Source organism: Amblyomma maculatum, chromosome 1, assembly GCF_055883805.1.
Source record: "Amblyomma maculatum isolate TAMU_Amacu chromosome 1, ASM5588380v1, whole genome shotgun sequence".
In the NCBI taxonomy this organism is placed as follows: Eukaryota; Metazoa; Arthropoda; class Arachnida; order Ixodida; family Ixodidae; genus Amblyomma; species Amblyomma maculatum.
The window spans coordinates 153994432-154014008 of record NC_139344.1 but is presented as its reverse complement, the minus strand read 5'-3'; the positions used below and the strand labels follow the sequence as shown (position 1 = coordinate 154014008).

General features: G+C 47.6%; 1 pseudogene; it reads right to left on the bottom strand.

The window, feature by feature from the left end:
* Positions 1-2034: 2034 nt before the first annotated feature.
* On the bottom strand, positions 2035-6857 carry LOC146204664 (uncharacterized; annotated as a pseudogene).
* Between the last annotated feature and the right edge of the window lie 12720 nt (positions 6858-19577).

Genomic DNA, 19577 nt, shown 5'->3' with positions numbered 1-19577 from the left:
TTAAAAATTCATCCACACCCTAAAAGCGTACAATGGTGCATCACCTAGCTGGTCGAAAAGCTAGTGCCGCGGTGCTGCACAAACACTATCACGTAGATACCAGTGTACTGGTATATGTGGATGCCACAGAATATGCTACTCATAAAGCCTATGCTTTGAGTGTGGTTTCCAATACACTTTTACCCCATAGTTTATGGTGTGATTAAAGCCCATACTTCCTTAGAAACAGAGGAAGCCGCACTAGCATTGGCAATCTCCTCAACCACTGCCGCACTATTCTTTTGTGATTTGAAAACAGCAATCCTCAGTTTTGCACGAGGTAGGGTTCACACACTTATTCTATTGAACACCCATCCAGATCAACTCCTATGGGTACCTGCTCATTCAGGCAACCCTGGGAATGAAGCAGCTTACAATGCTGCTCGAGAGCATGTCAATCGAGCTGGGCCAGCTACAGACCCAGGCAGTGCACGCGAACGCCTGGTTACTTATAATGAGATTTCTGTCCACTATAGGGAGCAATAGCTCCAGTATCCTGCCAGTAGAATTTATGTCGTTCGGAATTCCTTTTCGGAAGGTTCTTTAAACCCTTCCTGTTATGTAGTTCGGCGTAGGGAAGACCAGGAGGCGTACTTGAACGTGATGATTGTAGAGCATATATTTACAGCATGACATATATATACAGAGTAAAACTGGAACTTGAAATGAATTTACAAAAATAACACTCCGCTACTTTACTCTTCGACCTAACCATTTAGAGCCTAAGAACAGCCGCGTTATGTGCCTACGCATGGAGCCCCAGCTCAGACTGGACTGAGCTCTCTTGGATCACGTCTCGATTTACACCTTCACAAAACAAAGAAATAGGGGTGGTCATTTTCAGAGGCCAGCCCCACACATCAACTGTCCAATAAGGAAATATGCTAGATGGGCACAGCCCCATGGGTTGGCCTTAGCCTCTAACCCAGGGCCCCACTAGAATACAAATTACAACAAACAAAGCACAGCGAAACTCTTTCCCTGAGGGTGTCGAACCATCTCCTCTCGGGAGTCTTTCTTCCCACTTGTCTCCCGCACACCGCCGCCCCATCCACGCTGCGGCTGCTGGCTGAATCCTTTCCACAGTGCATTGCCCCGCGCCGCCCGTGTTTACCACTACGAGCAACGACATGGAAAGGGAAAGATTAACCAGCCGCCATGCTGAAGGCCTGGCGCTGGATTAAAGGGGAGCTTCTGGCTTGCCCGCTCTGAGTACAATACCCGAGTAATCTCCTGAGTGCTTCTTCGGGCGCTCTTTTGTAGCATCTGCAGACAGGATAAACTTCCTTTCGCACTGTTCAAAGTCGCAGTGAAAAAAAAAAAAGGCTGAAGGGTCATTTGGGTGCTCGCTACCAGCCATTACGAAGGGTGCCATACATGCGAGCACCCGGCAGCACGCTCCGCAGCGCATGTCCCCATGAATGACCTTCGGGCTAAAACGGTCCCGCAAATCCGGCGCCGACGGTCCGGTCGGCTCTCCCCACATGCGGCAAGCTTGTAGAAGGGGGACCGCGTCTACAATACCAGAAGCAGACAGGCGGGTGGCGGCGCCATGCAGAGACGCGCACCTGCAAGTGATTATCCTCGGGCGCGGCCCTACACGCCCCTTCTAAGAGTATAACCGAGCTTGCTATCACCTCGTTCATACTAACTCTTCACAAGGGCCGCGCTACCTTCGCGCCAGTGTCTATAAGTCACCGCGACACTCAGAGAAAAACACATACACAGAAGTGAGCAAATCACAAAACACAACATTGGTGCATGCTGTTGTCCAGGTCTGCTAAGCAGTCAGCAATATCACTCTGCAGGGAGTCCACATTTATGTACACAGGCGTACACACGAAGTCATATTGTTCATCGCGGCTCGCAAGTCCGCGCACACAACACTGACGACATCAGCTGAATATCAGCGAGAACTCTCTTCCAAGTGTCCGATATATCACATACACAGCTCGCCGCGCACAGCGTCGGCTGAGTAGAAACGTTCACGCTTGTCTAGGTTGACATGGTGGTATCGCTAGTTCCCAACTCCCATGACAGATTGGGGAGTCTGGATAGCTAGCGCATCCGCATTTCCATTCTTGATACCTTTTCAATGTCTAACCGTTATGTTATAACGCTGGAGTGCCAGCGCCCACCTAGCCAATTTCGCCCCGTGTGGAGTGGACGTCGTCAGGTATGACATCGGATTGTGGTCAGAGACAACATTGACCTCAGCGCCAAAGAGCCAGTGGTCGAACTTCTTTAGAGCCCAAATAATAGCAAACGCTTCGCGCTCTATGGTCGACCATCTCGCTTGGATCGCATCGAAGCGGTGGCTTGCGAATGCTATAGGCCTCTCATCGCCATTTTCGGGCATCTGTGCCAAGCAAGCCCCGGCAGCCGTCGCTGATGCGTCAGTGAACAGCCAATATGGCTCATGAGGTTGCGGAGTGCTCAACGCCACTGCTCTGCAGAGCGAGTCCTTGAGCTGTTCTAACGCGCGTTGCGCATCTTGCGGCCACGGGATTAAGTTTGGTACTCCTCGCTTTGTCAACGCCGTTAGTGGGCTAGCTATTTCAGCATACCCATGATACATAATCCCTGTAATATCTGCATAGTCCCAGTAAACTTCGCAGCTTTCTTTGTTCTAGGCTGCACTAGGCCTTCTGTTGCGGATACTTTCTCGGGGTCGGGTTCATGTGCCCCTGAGACCACTATGTGCTCTAGATAGCGAGTGTGAGACTGTCCCACTTGACTTTTCTTAGGGCTAGCCTTTAGTCCTGCTTTCCTAAGCAACCAAAACATGGTATCGACGTGCTCTACGTGTTCTTGCCAGGTTTGCGAGAAAATAGCTATATCATCTAGATATGCCGTATCGTAGGCTTGGTGCTTAGCGAGGAGCGTATTAATCATTCTTTGGAAGGTCGTTGCCGAGTTCTTTAGCCCAAAAGGCAGCACCTTCCATGCATATTGGGTTACAAATGCGGTGAGTACCTGGCTCTGCGGGTCCATCGGTACCTGCCAGTAGCCACGCCTTATAGATCGACCAAAGTGATGAACTGCGCGCGACCGACTCTAAAAATTAGCTCCTGGGAGTTAGTCATTGGAAACGCGTCTCCACGGGTTCCTGCGTTCAAAGTTCGGTAGTCAATACACATTCGCACTGACCCGTCTTTCTTCCCCACACACACAACCGGGTACGCAAATTCACTCTCTACAGGATAGATTAATCCTAAATCAAGGAGCCCATCCACTTGGCGGCTTACTTCTTTCTTCAGCAGTTCAGGCACTCGGTAAGGAAAAGCTTTCTTCGGTTTAAACCCTTCTTCTAGCTCAATTCGGTGACTTCCTACTTTCGCCAATCCCGGTCTGCCATCGAAGAGTGCACGGTGTTTTCGGAACAACCGTCGTATTTCATTCTGCTCCATCTCACTGAGGTGGACTAATTTCTCTACCGGTATTAGCTCCTCATCTTTTAGAGGGGGTGCGACTTGTGGTGCACACTCTACTTCTCCAAACTCATGATCGTCATCAAACACTACACCAACCTGGCTTACATGCGTAGTACGGTCTCATTCGGTTGGCGTGGACCACAGATCTTTTTCCCTGTTGCGTTTCTACTCGATCTGTACGAATACTGCCTCTCACCACCAATCACTGTGAAAGGACCGAGCCACTTAGGAGCCATCTTAGTGGTGCGGTCTGTGTCGAAAACGAGCACCTGATCCCCCTCATTAAAGACTTTATTTCGCGTCCTTCTATTGTATGCTTCTGCGTAGCTAGCCTGTCGCGCCGTGCTTGTGAGTCCTGCCACATTGGCCGCTAGCTCAAACTTCTCCCGTAGCTGTGTCAAGTACCTCGCAGGTTCCTCCCTAAGCGTAGCTGGTACACTAACTTCTCCTGCCCACGTCAGGCGAAGAATTGTAAGTGGACCTGTCGGATTTCTAAAGGGTGCCTAAAGGGTGCTACCCCGGTAGTGTCGTGGCGAACTTCGCGGTAAGCCCAACACAAATAGGATCAGCTTATCCCAATTTTTAGGGTCTCTTTATATTACATGAAAGAGCATGTTCTTTAGTACCCGATTCCATCTTTCCACGGACCCGTTGCTTTCAGGGTGTTCCAGAGTGGAAAACCTAGGGAAACAACCTAATTTCTCTAGCATCAGCTGAGTGAGTTGTGCCTTGAAATTTGTTCCCTATTCGAACAGATAGTCTGTGGGACCCCTGTTCGACTGAAGATTTCTAAAAGAGCATCACAGCTAGGTAGCCCTTGCCGTTAAGGAACGAAGACATACTACTTCCGGCCATCCCGTGCATAAGCCAACGAGGCACAAAGCATATTTGTGACCCCTACCAGATGGCGTATCAAGAGGCCCTATTACATCTACATTAACAACCTGAAAGGCATGTTCAGGCCTTGTCAATGGCGTGATGGGTATATTGTCAGTTTGACGTCGCTCTCAGCGGATCTGGCACCCATGGCAAGACTGGCAGTATCCTGAAATTTCTTTCCATGCCAGGCCAATAGAAGTTGTACTTTATGCGGGCTTTGGTCTTTCTTGGACCCAGGTATCCACCCCACAGCGATTCATGCGCCAAGGACAGAACTTCCTTTCGTTTTTCTCGGGGAAGCGCCAGCTGTCGCACTTTAGTACCTGCTATTGAGTTCCAATGGTGAAGCGAACCCTCACTAACGAACATACCCGCCTTTCCATGCTTAGAGTCCTCCCATGCCTTTCTCAAGTTCTCATCAGCGAGCTGTGCTGCTCGAATCATTTCTCGCTGGCTAGACAGCGAAACTGCCTCTTCTTTCTCGTCTGACTCTGCTTCCTCTTGTGAATATTCGGCATTCAGTGCCGTGTTCACCTCGCATGTCAGTGCCTCATAGTGCCGATTTTCTGCGTTTTCTAGTTCCTTGTCAGAAACCCTGACTGCACCCATACTTGTGTGCTCAGAATCACTGTGATCTTTAACCAGCTGCCAGTCCTCTAATGAAAGCAAACAGTTCATACCTTCGGCCAGCTCATTGGTGAGGGCACATACTAGGCCTATCTTTTGAGCTTCTGTGACTGTTTCTGGCTTAGATATTTTTACAGGGATCGTCGCCAACTTCGCCTGAATGGAGCTGCCGAAAGCTGACACTAATTTCACTGCCCCAGATGGTTCCGTCAGCGCTTGCGATAGTATGCTTTCTCGTATTACTGTTATTTCACTACCAGTATCAAGCACTGCCTCTGTGCAAACATCTCCACACACAAGATCTACAAAGTGGAGCTTCGATGTGGCTGCCCTCGAACTTTGCATCGGTACTTTAACTTTAGCAGTTAAACCCGTGCTTTGGCTTAAGACTGGTTCCTTTGCTTCCGTCTCATCGACCCGCGCGACCTTCTGCACCCTCCTTTGGTACCCATTTCCTTGTTTTAGGCGCGGTTCATTTCCTGTTGCTTGCGGGCAATTCCTGGCAATGTGCCCCTGCCCATGGCATAGATGGCACTTTACTATGGGCTTTTCGGAATTTATCTGTTTTTGGCCCATTTGCTGCACTGGCGCCGTAAGCTGCTTTGTAGCTCGGCCTTTACCTTTTGCTTGCTCAAAGATCTGTAGAGCCTTTGATAGCTCTTTAGGCTTCAACCAACTCTCTCCCTCGCGCAGGCGCACATATTCGATGCCCTCTGAGCTGGGACCTGCCTTAATGCAATCAGACACCATTAGGTCAGTCAGCGCCCCTACTGAGTCTACCTTTCTAGCCTGGATGTAGTATGCTAGGTCGTTTTCACGCGTGATGCAAACTGAGCCCATGTCTCCTCCTTCCTTTTTGCTGCTTTTTCAAATCTTTCCAGGTACTCAGTTGGGGTGAGTTTTAGCTCAGTTAGAACCGCTGCTTTCCGGCCTCATAGTTCGTACACTCTGCTCCGTCGAGGTTACGAAGCAAGTACCGGACTCGCTCTGTCAGTGCCGGCATAATTAAATGCACTCTGTTGCTGTACGGCACATTGAAAGTGACGAACAACTTCTCCACCTCATCAAACCACAGTGGCACATCAGCATCGCATGGCATTTTGTAGCCTTTTAGGACTTTTGCACACTGTGTTATTGAATCTGAGCCTATATACTTCGCTCATCACTCCGTCCCGACCCAAGCGGTGACTGTCGACCACTCGACAGCCCACGCTCCATCTGATTTAAGGCTAGTCGCTCCCGAGATTCAATTTCACGCATTCGCGTCTAGTGACAACGTCTGCCTCTGGTTGCCGGCCTGTAACGTGCTCTCCAAACTGAGATCATCCTCCATAGTTACTACCTCACTCTGATCAGTATCCCTTTCTATTCCGCCCTCTAGCGATTGCTGCTCCCGTTGAGGATTCGACCTCGATTCACTCTCAGGATTAGATTCGCTTTCTTTAGCGGCTAATTCTCCTCGTCTCAATCATAAGCATCACAAACCAACCACCATGCCAACTTCAACAAACGCAAGAGATCCCACTTACCCAGCGCAGATCTTCTGCTGTCTGCCGCCCAGAACCCTGATGATGCGTCCGCTCCAACGGCTTCGGTGACAGTTGAGGTAGAGTCGTCCCTTGACGGTTCCTCGCTGCTCCGTGTCGAATGGCCTGTGGTTGCCGGTGCGATGCTTGTCCTTGTAGATGAGACGTGCCGAACCCTTAGACAATGACCAACAAACCCAATAGCGTCGCCTCCAGAGGTGAACCCTCACATCCCTTTATATTATAGGTCCCGCTACCACCGAACCCTCACCAACTCCTTGTGCACCATTTTCAACCTCTCCACCACCACACTCACCCACATCTTGTTCCAGGCGAAAAAAGCTTTCGCCATGCTTCTGATTTTATTGCGATAGCATCATTGCGTCAGGTTTCGGCCCGTCGCGTCGTCCCGGGAAGGGCCACGCTTGACCTTGAACAGCCGAGAAGAAGAAGTAGAAGACGAAGAAGAAGAAGAAGAAGAAGAAGACTGGTAACTTACGCTCTCGCGTCATACTCTTAAAGGATGAACTTAAGTGTCCCCAATAATGTAGCACCTTACACTGATAGGCCGTGATAGGGGAGTAATGTAGAAGGAAGAAGAAGCTTCCGCCGTTGCCATCACAATTCATCTAGGGTTAACCAGAGTTAAACCACAACTAATGTTTTTCGCTCACAACCCCGATGCCGACGCCAAAATTTCTATATAGCGGGACCTTGAACGCTATCGCGTTATAAAGGCTGAACGCTTACCGTCAGTAACTTAAAACATCCCAGAAGCATGGGTAGGACAGCTGTGCCGATGGCCCTATTTTGATCAAATCAATAAAACTAGTTTTTGTTCTATGCTGTGCCAGAAAACATTAAATTGACTGAAATTGTGCCAAACAGTGTCAAACGGGGCTGATTTTTTTTTTAGTGTCCTTAGGCTTACTTGTTCTCGAAGATGCTTTTGAGAATAACCGAAATTTTGAAATGTTGGAACTGCAGTTTAATTATTTTCGGTATTCGTAGTACCGTTTCCTGGACATTCGGCAATCCCAATATTTCTTGTTCATATGAACTCACGGCCAGCCATCTCGGTATTTCGAAGCAGCGCTAACTAGTCGGATCGTCTGGGGGCTTTAACTTCATGTTTCGTGCAGCTCACTAAAATTAACCAAGCGCACCCACGGTAATGCTAATGCCTCCATAAGAACCAATGCGTTGAAGGCCATCGAGAGCCGACTGGCGCGCTGGGCGCTTGCGAATGGGATCACGAGATGTTCTATCGTTCGCCGTCGCATCTTACGTGTAACGATGAGGGACCGACGGAGACGAAAAACAGGCATTGATGATGTGATCGCTTCGATCATACGAGACGGGGCGTGCACTGCGAGGACTCTTTGGGGGATGCCGGCAAATCAGTGTCATGTGGGCGATTCGGCGGTCGCATAATGAAAACTGTCTTCTAGCCTGCGCAATCACAAGTAGAAAAAAGAAAAAGGACGATTGGAATCGGCCTTCCTAGCGTCTTGTGTAGTGCGACCCGCATAGTTACGTTCTTGAGCCGTCGGTCTGCGAGGTCATATGGGCTCATCGCACGACTTGCAATGTGGCGAGACCGATATTCCGGGGCTAAACATTTTGTCTCCTCGAGATTAGCGCGTTAAAGACAGCATTACAAAGGTGTTATGAGGAGCGCTATCTGTGTGTTTCGAGGCGCCTTATTTTATTGTGTTTTGCCAAAGCACTGATATGGCACCCCGTTGGCGTGTTGCTGCAGACATTTGCTTTTGGCGTGGTGCACAGCATCACTCGCCGACTGCGCCGGTCGCCCGCGTCTCGGGAAGTTTTTTTTAATACAACAATGCTGAGTTGTTTTGTTCGAGACCCTCTTCCCAGACATCTTGTGCCGATTCCGTCCAAGAGTGACCCATGAATTCAGTCCTGACTGATGGCGTATTTTTCGAGCTTTTACTTGCGAGATTTTCGTATTCCCAAACCTCGTCGTGAAAACCATTCGAGAAGATTGCCAAAAAGGCCGTCCAGAGAAGTTGTATGGCGTGAAAATCTTGACATCAGTGAAATTTCTAGACACGAGAATGCACGCTAACCAAGGCTTAATGATATTTGACTGCGAGTTAATTGGCTCAAAGTACTCCAAAAAGCTCCAGAATTGTATATTATTTCTGCTGAAAAGCTGCTCTTGAATGATTATTTCTTCTCCATAGCTTCTCCATAGCTGCTCCACGGCTGCTGCGTCTATATATAGAGCTGCTCCGAAACCTACTTCGGCAGTTCTAACTCCGTTGAAATTTTTTATCGGAATTTTTTTGTTTTTCAAAAAATAACTACATTTTTTAAGAAACGTTCAAGGAAGATACTCATGAATTCGTAATGCAAGCTTTTGCACACTTCTAGCCTAAAGCAAAAAAAAAATAATAATAATAATTTGCATCACATCGGAGAATACCAATGACGCACTTCTCATGATTAACGCCTTGAATGATGACAAGGAGTCCGGATACTCACTTTATTGATTTTTATTCCGCTGTTATAAAGCACCGGAAGATATCTCATCCAATTGAGCGACGCGTTGACGACAAGAGATACGATTCGACACGATAGATAAGGTACGATCTCGTAGGGAAGTTGCACTGTCATGGCCCAAGTAGCATAAAAAAAGATCGATGTGCTTGGTTTTGAAAACTTTTTACTTTTTGCTGGAGTGTAATTGATGACCCTTAGCTAGTGAGACTAGTTTAACAGTACTGTTCGAAAAACTAGCGTACATTAAACGGGCTATTATAGGGTTTAGTGAGGCTACGAGGCGAAATGAGATATGTGTGCTGTATTGTAGGTGCGTATTGTTTTATTGAGATTTATGGCGGAGATCCAATAACTATATAGCAGTAGGTGCCCTTGTCTATAAGCATATAGCTGGTAACATAGATTAATTGTATAGCATTACGGAGAGGCTTGCAGGCATAGCAAATAAACTAAATAAGCGGTATAAACTGAAGGTTGTAAAGGCTGACACTCGAATATGTAGAATCGGAAATGGGGAAGTAAGAACGCAGTATACTGTCTGATGGGCGACTTGAAAGCCAAGGTAGGGTTTTCATTCCCAGTTTCGCCAGTGGGCACCCTCCGATTATACAATGGGTAGAAGCTTTCCTCTGGCTTGGTGCTCTGCTTGACCCGACCTTAAGTAATAAGAAAAAAAAACCTTCTCTGATGGCGCTTTTTGGCTAGAAGCTGCCCCTGCAGCCTAATAATTCGTTATGGATGACAAAAACGAATACCTCGTTTAAATAAAGGGACTGCCGCTGGGTGAAGTACGCAATTTCACTTTTAACATTCAGTTCTATACGCATGTCGTTGCTATTCTGCGCGTATCAGTAACCCACTCCATATACACTTGCATTTTACCAGAATGAGCGTGGCTTCGTATACTCCAGACAGATGACATCACTGGCAGCTATCCCTAAGTTTAGTGTATCCTGTAGTGGTACAACAGCTCAATGTAAGCCGTTTGCCGCCCGCTGAAAGCAGTACTTTGAGAATTCAAGTGATTTTAGATTGGCTGGTGAGTGGTATGTATACCAGGCTTCCCAATCCTGGCCCAGCCACTACTAACGTAGACGCTCGTGTGGCACTCAGCACTCATCACGGAAATTGATGACTGTCGAAAGGCGCTGAAATGTGAACTTGGACGGCACTTTAAAGCTCCGGAAAAGATCCGTAGCACGATAATCTAGCCACTGCCTAGTTTGGGTATAGGAAGGATAATGTACCCCATGATTTTCTATAAAGTCATTGCGGCAGTTGCAAATGAGATCCTGACCCTTACGCATGGCGCACTCACCGGATGATGTTGACAGCAGCAGGGAGAAGAAGTAGGAAGCTACTTTATCCAACGCACTCCTAAGCGTCGAGAATGTCTTGGGCCAGGGTCACCAGGCCAACTAGTCTTTCAGCTGGTCAGAGGCTAACCAAGCCCGCCACGTTGGGGGAGGAGGGTGTGGACTGTATTGCAACAGGGCAGGAAAACATGTAGTGTTCTAAGTTTGCATAGTGTTCAGAACAATTCGGGCATGCGGGGGAATGTCTGATTTGGTATACAAGGCTTGCACGTAAGGTCACTTTGCCCTCGTCAGCGCGAGCGGCCATGTTGGTGAACCAGTGCCGAATCATTCGTCCGACCGCCTGTGCTTCGCACTGGTAGCTCCGTTACGTCCGATCACTGTACAGGCGCTTTGGGCAATGCTTTCATGTTCGTTTGGGCAAAATACTTCCTCCTCAGAGGAATGAGTCGTTGCGTGCAAGCTATTACTCTGAACTAGTCGGATCGGAGCGCATACGCTATGAAGAAAAAGTGTAAATGTGCGACGACCGGGAGTCGACACGACGGCCGACGCTGATGTGTGCCCTGAAGTGACCCAAATTGATATCGTCAGCTATTTAGTTTATTCCTCCAGCTTTGTGACTTTGGAAGAAATGAAGGCATTGAAATCATTAGAGGCGCACAACTAACTATTTCATCAACGGGTGGGTGAGAAGCTTAACTGCGATGCGCCTACAATATGTAAAGTGCTTTTGCTCGGAGATGTAAGCTTTCAAATTTAATTACACGAAATGGATTACGCGAATGAATCTCCACGACATGAAGAAAAGTTATAGTTGTGACGGCAATGCTTACTGTTAAAGTATCGGACGTCCGTGAACCGAAATTTGCGGAGCACGTCAAAAATGCAGTTAATAAAGATAAGCTCTGCATGTCTGCACATAGCCATTTCATTTTATTACTTTTAAGCTGCTCAGACGCTACACTGAGTGGAAGGAAAAAATTAACAATAATGCACATAGTAACAGCATATGAAGGCAAACATTCTTGAATGTGTGAGGAGCCTTGATGGAGACGAAGGAGGACGGGTTGTTCAATGGAGTTCGGTGCAGTTTTGAGCATAAAAGAAACGGATTATTTTGGAGAGTGGAAAAGCAGTGACTGCTTGGGGTTACCCTTAACAAAACATGTTTTGTGAAATGGTACTGAGGTTTAAATGCAATGTTGAATGGAAAGTTCTGTGAGATAGTTTTCATTGTACAGTGGATACTTGATTTACCCCCAATCAGTTTATCGGCTGTGCATGTGCCTATTTTGCTCAAAAAGAAAAATGCTCATAATTTATTTGCTGATCAACCACCCTCATAGGCTCAGAGACAGCCCCGACGCAGTCCCCTAAAAAAAAAAAAAATCGATTTGCGCAGTTAATTAAATGCGATGGTTGTTGAAGTAGGCGCGTTCAAATGGGATCAAATGGGAAGTGGGTACGCTAGCCCTGCTTCGTCTAAAGAGGCAACGCGGCATCAGACAGCGTCCAAACAGAAAAAATTATTAGTCCTAGTAGAACAATGTTTGAAAGCATTAACTTCATTCAACTTTCGCTTTCCACTTCTTTGCAAAACAAGTTCACGGCACATGCACCTGCGCTCCGCACACTCGTAAATTCGGGTTGTTGGGGTCCAGCTCGACTAATGCGAGCCAGCCACAACGTGCGCCCATCTGTGTTCAGCGTCTTGGTGCGTTCGCAAATGTCTGCGATGATTCTCGGCAGGCGAAAGAAGTGCGTATTTGTTTTCATAGTGAATGTTGATTTCTTTTTTTGTAGTGGAGAGGAGCGTCCCACGTGGCTGGATATGGCCAGGGCATCCCAGGCGCCCGGTGCTGAAGTTCGCGGGCGAGGCGATGCATTACCCCATTGTCCGGGATTTCAGCGTGACCAGGAATCTACCTCATTGTGACAGTGTGGGGACGCAGTTTGGTAAGATCTCTGTGTAGATCATCCTGCAGTTCTTCATGAATGCGACCCATGTGAATGGCGCATAGCCTGTATTGAATCAATGCATATGGTATATCCTGAAGGGTTAGGGGGTGCTTGTGCGAGAGTCGCTGTAGGAGGAGGATATATCTAAGGACCAAAGGTACGCGTTATTACCTCGCTGCAGCTCTCAATTGAGTAAGCAGCCGCTCCGACGTTAGTTCGTGATGCATCTGTGTAGACGATCGTGGAATCAGTAGGACGAACATGATTGGAAACACGAGCAGAACGTCTGCCTGGGTTAGTATCGGGTGCAACGTTTTTTTGGAATGGGGGTTACTCTGAGGTTAACTGGGAGCAGGGAAGGAGGGGTAATGATAGAGGAGGTCGATAGGTTTGAGTGCAGCTTGCTGAAGTATCCAATGTCCTTGTTTGGTGCTAGAAAGACGTGCCATTTGCCGGTCTCGATGTTGCTGTATGAGGTCTCCCAGGGGCAAGAATAGCCCCCCAGAGTATACGAGCTCCGTGGACGTATGTACAGGACGTTAAGGGCAGCCTTGTACAATATATGAAGCGCAACCACAATGTGATGTCTTTGGCGACAGGTTAGACTAAGGTATGGAATTGTATACAGAATTTTGCTGAGTTGTAATGAGTGGACAAGCTGCCTGACTTGACCCTCGCGTAGCCCGGCGTGCTTATTGACAGTGCGGCGAGCTAGATGCGTAAGCTCATTGGAAACTTTAACGGCTGTAGAAACATTGGCCTGATTAGTTGACTAATGGATATGAAGTCCAAAGGATCCGTCAGGACGATATGCAAGGGATGGGGTGACCTGCCATTATGAGGTTGCGCCCGTCCATGTCCTCTCCTCGTCCGTGTCTTTTTTTAGCGCAATTCCCCTTTTTTAAGTTTGATTACAAGGTTATGCTGGCGTTGATAGCGAGTTTTTGTAATCAGCAACAATTCGTATTTTTTAGGTGCGGGAAGTAGCCATACTTTGTCAAGATAACTAGCGCCTGCATCGATATCTTGCTGTAGGGTATTCTCTACTGTTCCAGAAGACCCAGAAGTGGTCGTCTACATAGAACGTATGTTTTAGGTTTAGGATAGACGCTAGAATACGCGATAGGGGGAGCCGTTCCAAGGTTAAAAAGGGCGGATGACAGAATAGTACCCTTAGGAGTATGACGTGTAAGGGGGAAAGAATTAGAGACAGAATCGGGGAGACGGAGCTTGGCCGTGCGGTCGTGGGAAAATGCAGTGAGGTAGCCGTACATCTTTGGACCACGGTCAGTAGAGGCCAGGATGTTAGGATCGTGGGCAAGGTTATCAAAGACCTTACGCACATCAGGGGCCACTATGGCTTGGATCTGGGAAGAGGGTGGATGGTCCAATTCGTGCATGAGGAGAAAAAAGAGGTCCTGAGTAGACACGCCTTTTCGGAAGCCAATTTGTTGAGGAGGAAAGAAATCAGTGGATTCAAGATGAGCCTCTAGCCGATTGAGCACCATCCGTTCGATGGTATTTTCCAGGCATGATGTTAGAAAAACTGGGCGGAGGTTTTGAAGCACAGTTTTTTGCCTAGCTTTGGCAGTAGGGTTATAAGTGATTGTTTCAAAGATGGTGGAAGGGGACTTTCTTCCCAGTGTAAGTTTATAATGCTCAGAAAATGTTCTTTGTACGTCCTTGTCAGAGAGGTTTCGAATGAATGAGTACGTAATCTGGTCCTCACTTGGGGCAGACTTCCGCTTTAGCAGCTCTAACGCCCAATCAAGATCCCAGAGGGTAAACGGCTCATCGAGTTCTGCATTGGAAGCACCAGTGTACGGAGGATAAAGACTTGGTAGGGAGGAGGAATGTAGAGATCGCGGAGTTGAGTTGTTAAGGCATCCGCGCCTAGTAGCGAATAGTGCTTCTCGGAAGTGGGAACAGGAGCCGGTTGAAGTCTGAGGAGTTCTCTGAGTAAGTGCTAGGTTCTTTTTTTTATTTAGCGGGCCGTTGATGGTGTTACAAATTTTGTTCCATTGATTTGTGTCAAATGTAACGCAGTGTTATTTACCTGTCAAGTCAATTCGGTGACACGCTCAGACAGGCGAGAATTGTTGGGCTGTATGCGAATGGTGCGCAAGAGTCGTTTACGCCTCTTCCATATGCGTACAAGGTAAAGGTGCGGATTATCTGAGGGGGCTGAAGTGGAACTCTCCTGCGTAGCTTGTTTGTAGGCCTGCTTGAGGGCTTTTATCTAGCTCTGAAGACTGCCAGTAGTATGAAAGGTGTCGCGAATAGTGCTAAAGGTACTGCAGTTTGTGGGGGAAATTTTACGTTTACGCGGACAGGTACAACTAAGGACAGTGATTTGAATAAGGTAATGGTCGCTGAGCAGTTTTTCATCTGTAACCTGCCAGGTGACATCTCACAGTCCGTGGCCCACTGTGAAGTCTAACATGGTGGATTGTTGGTGCCTGTCACCTTCCCGAGTAATGGAATTTGCGGTGTTATAAACAGTTATTTGAGCTCCGTTTAATGTGTCGTTGAGTATGCGGCCAGGTCGGAAGGTTCATGGGTAAGCGCAGATAACGTGCGGGGCATTGAAGTCCCCACCCATCAAGAAGTCGCAGTCTCGAAACAACGTTGAAGAAGAGTGCATGAGCGGTTTGAAAAGCGCGTAATCTGTAGGGGGTTATAAAAATTGAGAATCGACAAAGGGTGAAATGAATGATAAGAATACAGTGTAAACGCAATGAGGTGACACTCAAGACGGGAGGGGACGTCGATGGTCTAAATTCGGAGCATCCGACGAAAATAAGTGCTCACTAATGGGGCACATTCGCTGTCATGAGCTGCATGCAGGGCACGGTAGTCCGGAATACCTTTAAGAGCCCGCGATTCTTGAATGAGAATGACGTGGGGCTGCGAGGTTAAAGTCAGGAGCCATTGGATAAAGAGGGTTCGATTGGTACTGAGGTTTTTGCTATTCCACTGTACAATGTGCGTGGTATTGTTCACGGCCATTCTTGAGCTACGTTAGCACGCTTCTCGGGGGGGGGGGGGGGGGGGGGGAGAGGATTCAGCAGTTGCTTCAGTGGATGTAGGTGGACGGGGCCGTTTGAGACAATGAGTTAGGAATTTCATGCGTTCGGCATCCTGCAGGAGATTACTAAGGAGGGTATGCATGAGTTGGAATATTTGGTGAATGGTGTAAATTTCTTCTGCAAAATACCTGATAATAAGGTCATTCCGCTCTTTTATGTGGTGCATATAGTTCTCAGATGTGAGAAGTGGTGCGGAATCGGGAGATGTGTAAGAGAAAGGTATGGGAAGTGGCGGGCTCGGCTTACCTGGTGGTGGGAGCGCGTAGCTGGCTTGAGAAACGGACGTGAGACAGCTGGCTGTTCTTGAACCTCTCGATGCCAGAAATTGGTTCGATGGGGTCGTGCAGTCTCCTGATTTGCCGATGATAGTGGGGGGGAAGTCCTCGCGACTTGGAGGGTGATGGGATTGCGTATCCTTTTTGCCAGGGTGATCAGACGATGTTTGTCGTGTCTTTGTAGTGCGATGCCGGGAATTATGCCTTTTTCTGTTCTTGGTCCGAAAGTTCCTGTTGTTTCCTAAGACTCTTCCCTCGATAATATGCAGCTTTGTGGCTCTTTTGGTCTTGTTGTTCCTGTACAGGACAGGTCTGGTTAAAAGTAGGGTGGGTTTCACCGCAGTGGAAGCAATAGGCGGAGCAGCGATGTGGTTCATCTTGTTGGTTGAGCTGGGCTGAGCAGGTGGGGCAGCGTTGATAGGTCGGAGGGAAAGGGCAGTTCAGCAGCCAATGTCCATATTCACGGCACCATGCTGAACTTCAAAGCATTGGGTCTTTCAGGCTTGCAGCTGTACAAGACGCGGCGGAACAGAATTTGTTCAGGTACATGGGTGCCTTCAAACGTTATTAGTACTGACTCAGTCATTCCCATCATACGAGTCGACAAGATCGTCGCATGCCACGATTCAAGGCTTTCTAAAGGTTCGGTTTCTGAAAGATCTTTCTCGATTCCATGAATTACGCCCCGGCACGAAACCACGCGGGCCGTCAGTAAGATTGCATGTTATGAGTTTTGGTTTGAATGGATAAGGAAGTAACTGCTGCTACCTTTCGTGCAGTGAATTCGTTGGTGGTCTTCAGAAGGATGACATTTTGGTGGCACTTGATTTACAGAGTCAGAGCCTGTGGTCATGTGGCGCCACGTCTGCTGCTGAGGCAATGGCTTTAAGTATTTCTTAGGGTTTAACCTGGGAGATATTGAGCGTACTTGGTGCCCTGATTACGATGGTTTTCAACGTTGAGAAAAGTGTCGCATGTATCTTTGGTTTGCCTTTCCACTTGGGGGTAATTCAGTCAGCCGCATCAAAATCTTTGGAGTCATGAGCGAGTGCTTCGGCGGCCTCAGAGGGGTGAGCGCGTGCTTCGGCAGCGTGGGCACGTGCTTCCGCAGGAAATTCATCGGTTACACGTGGCGGCGGCGACAACCGTGCCGTTGCCATGGTAACACAATCGAGGTCCGTCGCAAGGCTTAGCGAGCCTCGGGCATCATCAGAACCTACAGATGGTCGGTTCTTAGCAAAAAAGCGATCACATTCGGCACATGAGGAACCTAGCTACTTGCCGAATAACGTGAGCTGAACGATTGAGGTCCCAGGGTAGATGATTTGGCAGAAAGACGGTAGATTCCGGGGCTCGGTGTCCTCTCACCCCCTTCCCTCCTTACACACACACTCCAACGGAATGGCTCCACGGGTTGACTGGGGATATGGCCACCAGTCAGCGAACCGCAGTCCAACTCTTGTGCTTCCTTTTGACAAGAACAGAGCAGTCAGGATGACAGCAAACTTGGATGACAACTAGCAGAGTTTAAACCCTGATCTGAAACTAGCGTCCGATTGTTTATACTTCAAGTCCGTAAAATTAACTTAGATCTCATCAAATGTGCACGGCAAATTAGCCCGCTTTTAGATGCGCCGTGCTCACGCAGAAATTTCATCTAACGCTGAAGTAACATTTCAGGTTTCAAGATTTGCAGCTAGGTTTGTGCAAAGCGTGAGTGAATGGATTAGGTGGGCCAGGTTTTGTCACTTAACGGAGGAGTGAAGAATAAAAAATTATTTCTTTTCCCAGCGCGCCCATAACTACTGTCCTAAAATGCGGTTTGTCTAAAGCCTGTAATAACGTGGCCCCTATTAACGGCAACTATGATCATGCAGCGCAAACCAACTTTCGTTTTCATTCTTGTCGGCTGAAGCAATAGCAGCTCCTAATTTATAAGTCTCCCATAGTTCCGCTGTCCGATTTGTCATGCTAAAGCCTATTGTAACATTTTTATTTTTGTCTTATTATTATTATTATTATTATTATTGTTATTATTATTTATTTATTTCCTCAAAACGCTTCTGTCTCTTACCATTCGCTGTCTGTGTCTTGGCTATACTTCCCCGGAGTGGGTATGTGCCATATTTATTTGGTTGCAACCAAGCCACTAGCACTTATTCATTAAGTTAAACTCATTTCCAATATTCACACCCCCCATCTATAGAAAATGAAAAAAAAAAAAAAAAGTCATGTTAGCACTTTAAGGATCAGAATACAATTTACAGCGTCTTCATATGCTGCGGCAGACTAGAGGGCAAAAATGGAGGAACGTTTAGAGAAATTCCAGCAAAGATTGCTGTTCTAGTAAAAGAAGAAGAAGCAAAAATATAAATAGAGGAAGAGAAGAAAGAAGATAACTAAAGTGGGGAGCAATGGAGCTTTCAGAAGTTAACAATAGCAACAGCAGGGTATTATAATAGCCTCAAATGCAGGCTCTCAGTCCCAGTGATTTAGCGTAATTCTGCACTTATTATTTCCTTTCTGCGCTTCACTCGAAATAAGTATAGTTTTAGGGAAAAAAAAGCCAAATAAGACTGTTAATGGCGAGCACGAGATTATAGACAATCCTCAGAGTGCATTTACGAGCCTATCAAGGTGACGCGCTACGGTAGTATCACTGACGTCATTTGCGCTGTTTTAGTTTGAAGCAAGCAATTTGCGATAAGTGATGCGAGCCTTCTTCCTGCGTTGTAAAGTCCTATTGCGAGCACCACGCCGAATGACGGCAAAAAACTACTTTACGAAGCAGTCGCGCGATGCTTTGGAGGTTTTCGGTCTTCATTTACTAATACTTTCAATCGCTACTGAAACGATTAATGAGGTGCCTACATCTTTCGCCGTCGGCATCTAAACACGTAGACTCCCTACTGTAATCAGACCAGGCGACAACAGCGACACAGCGTCTGAAATACTGAGCTGGCTTCAGGACGAACAACTTGCTAGATTCTGTGACTACGTTCCTCTTTTTCTCTTTTCTGTTTGTGCGCATATTTTCTAAAACTTGTGTGTTGTTTAGGGTACTTTCACTGCGGCCTCCCGATATAAAAACAAGAGCCACATCGCCATCACCATCATCATCGCCGCACATATATTGGGGCACTGCCGACCGTCACTGCTTTGCTTGTCGTTGCTGGGAAGCGCTGGTTTTTGGGAGCGACCTGAACGAGTGTCGACATAATGGCCGAACAAGGGTCCAGGTGTGTCAACGTACATGCCACAGCCGTCATGAGCTGTTCCGCTGGGTCAACGACTCGCTGTGCACCGGCTGCGAAAAGATGGAAGACCTGTGTTCAGGGGCAGCATATTGCCAGTTTATGGATATGCTGTTTCCCAGTTCTATGAGCTTGAAAAAAGTGAAGTTTGAGACGAAGTTTGAACACGAGGGCATTCAAAACTATAGATTTCTTCAGTCATCTTTCAAGAAAGTGGGTGTGGACAATTTCATTCCTCTGGACAGGCTCATCAAAGTAGCTTCCAAGACAACTCAGAGATAATTCGAACGCCAGTACGACCCCGTTGCAGCCAGAGGCGGTAGGGCAGTACTCTAGTTTTTTCTCTATTACACAAGATTTTCATAGGGCCTGCTTCCATCATCATCATCATCATCATCATCATCATCATCAGCCTGACTATACCCACTGCAGGGCGAAGGCCTCTGCCATATTTCTCCACTTAACCCGGTTCTGTGCTAGCTGCATCCACTTGACCCCTGCGAACTTCTTAATCTCATCCGCCCACCTAACTTTGTGCCGCCCCCTGCTACGCTTTCCTTCCCTTGGAATCCAGTTTGTTACCCTAAGCGACCATCGGTTATCCTCTCTTCGCACTACATGTCCTGCCCATGCCCATTTCTTCTTCT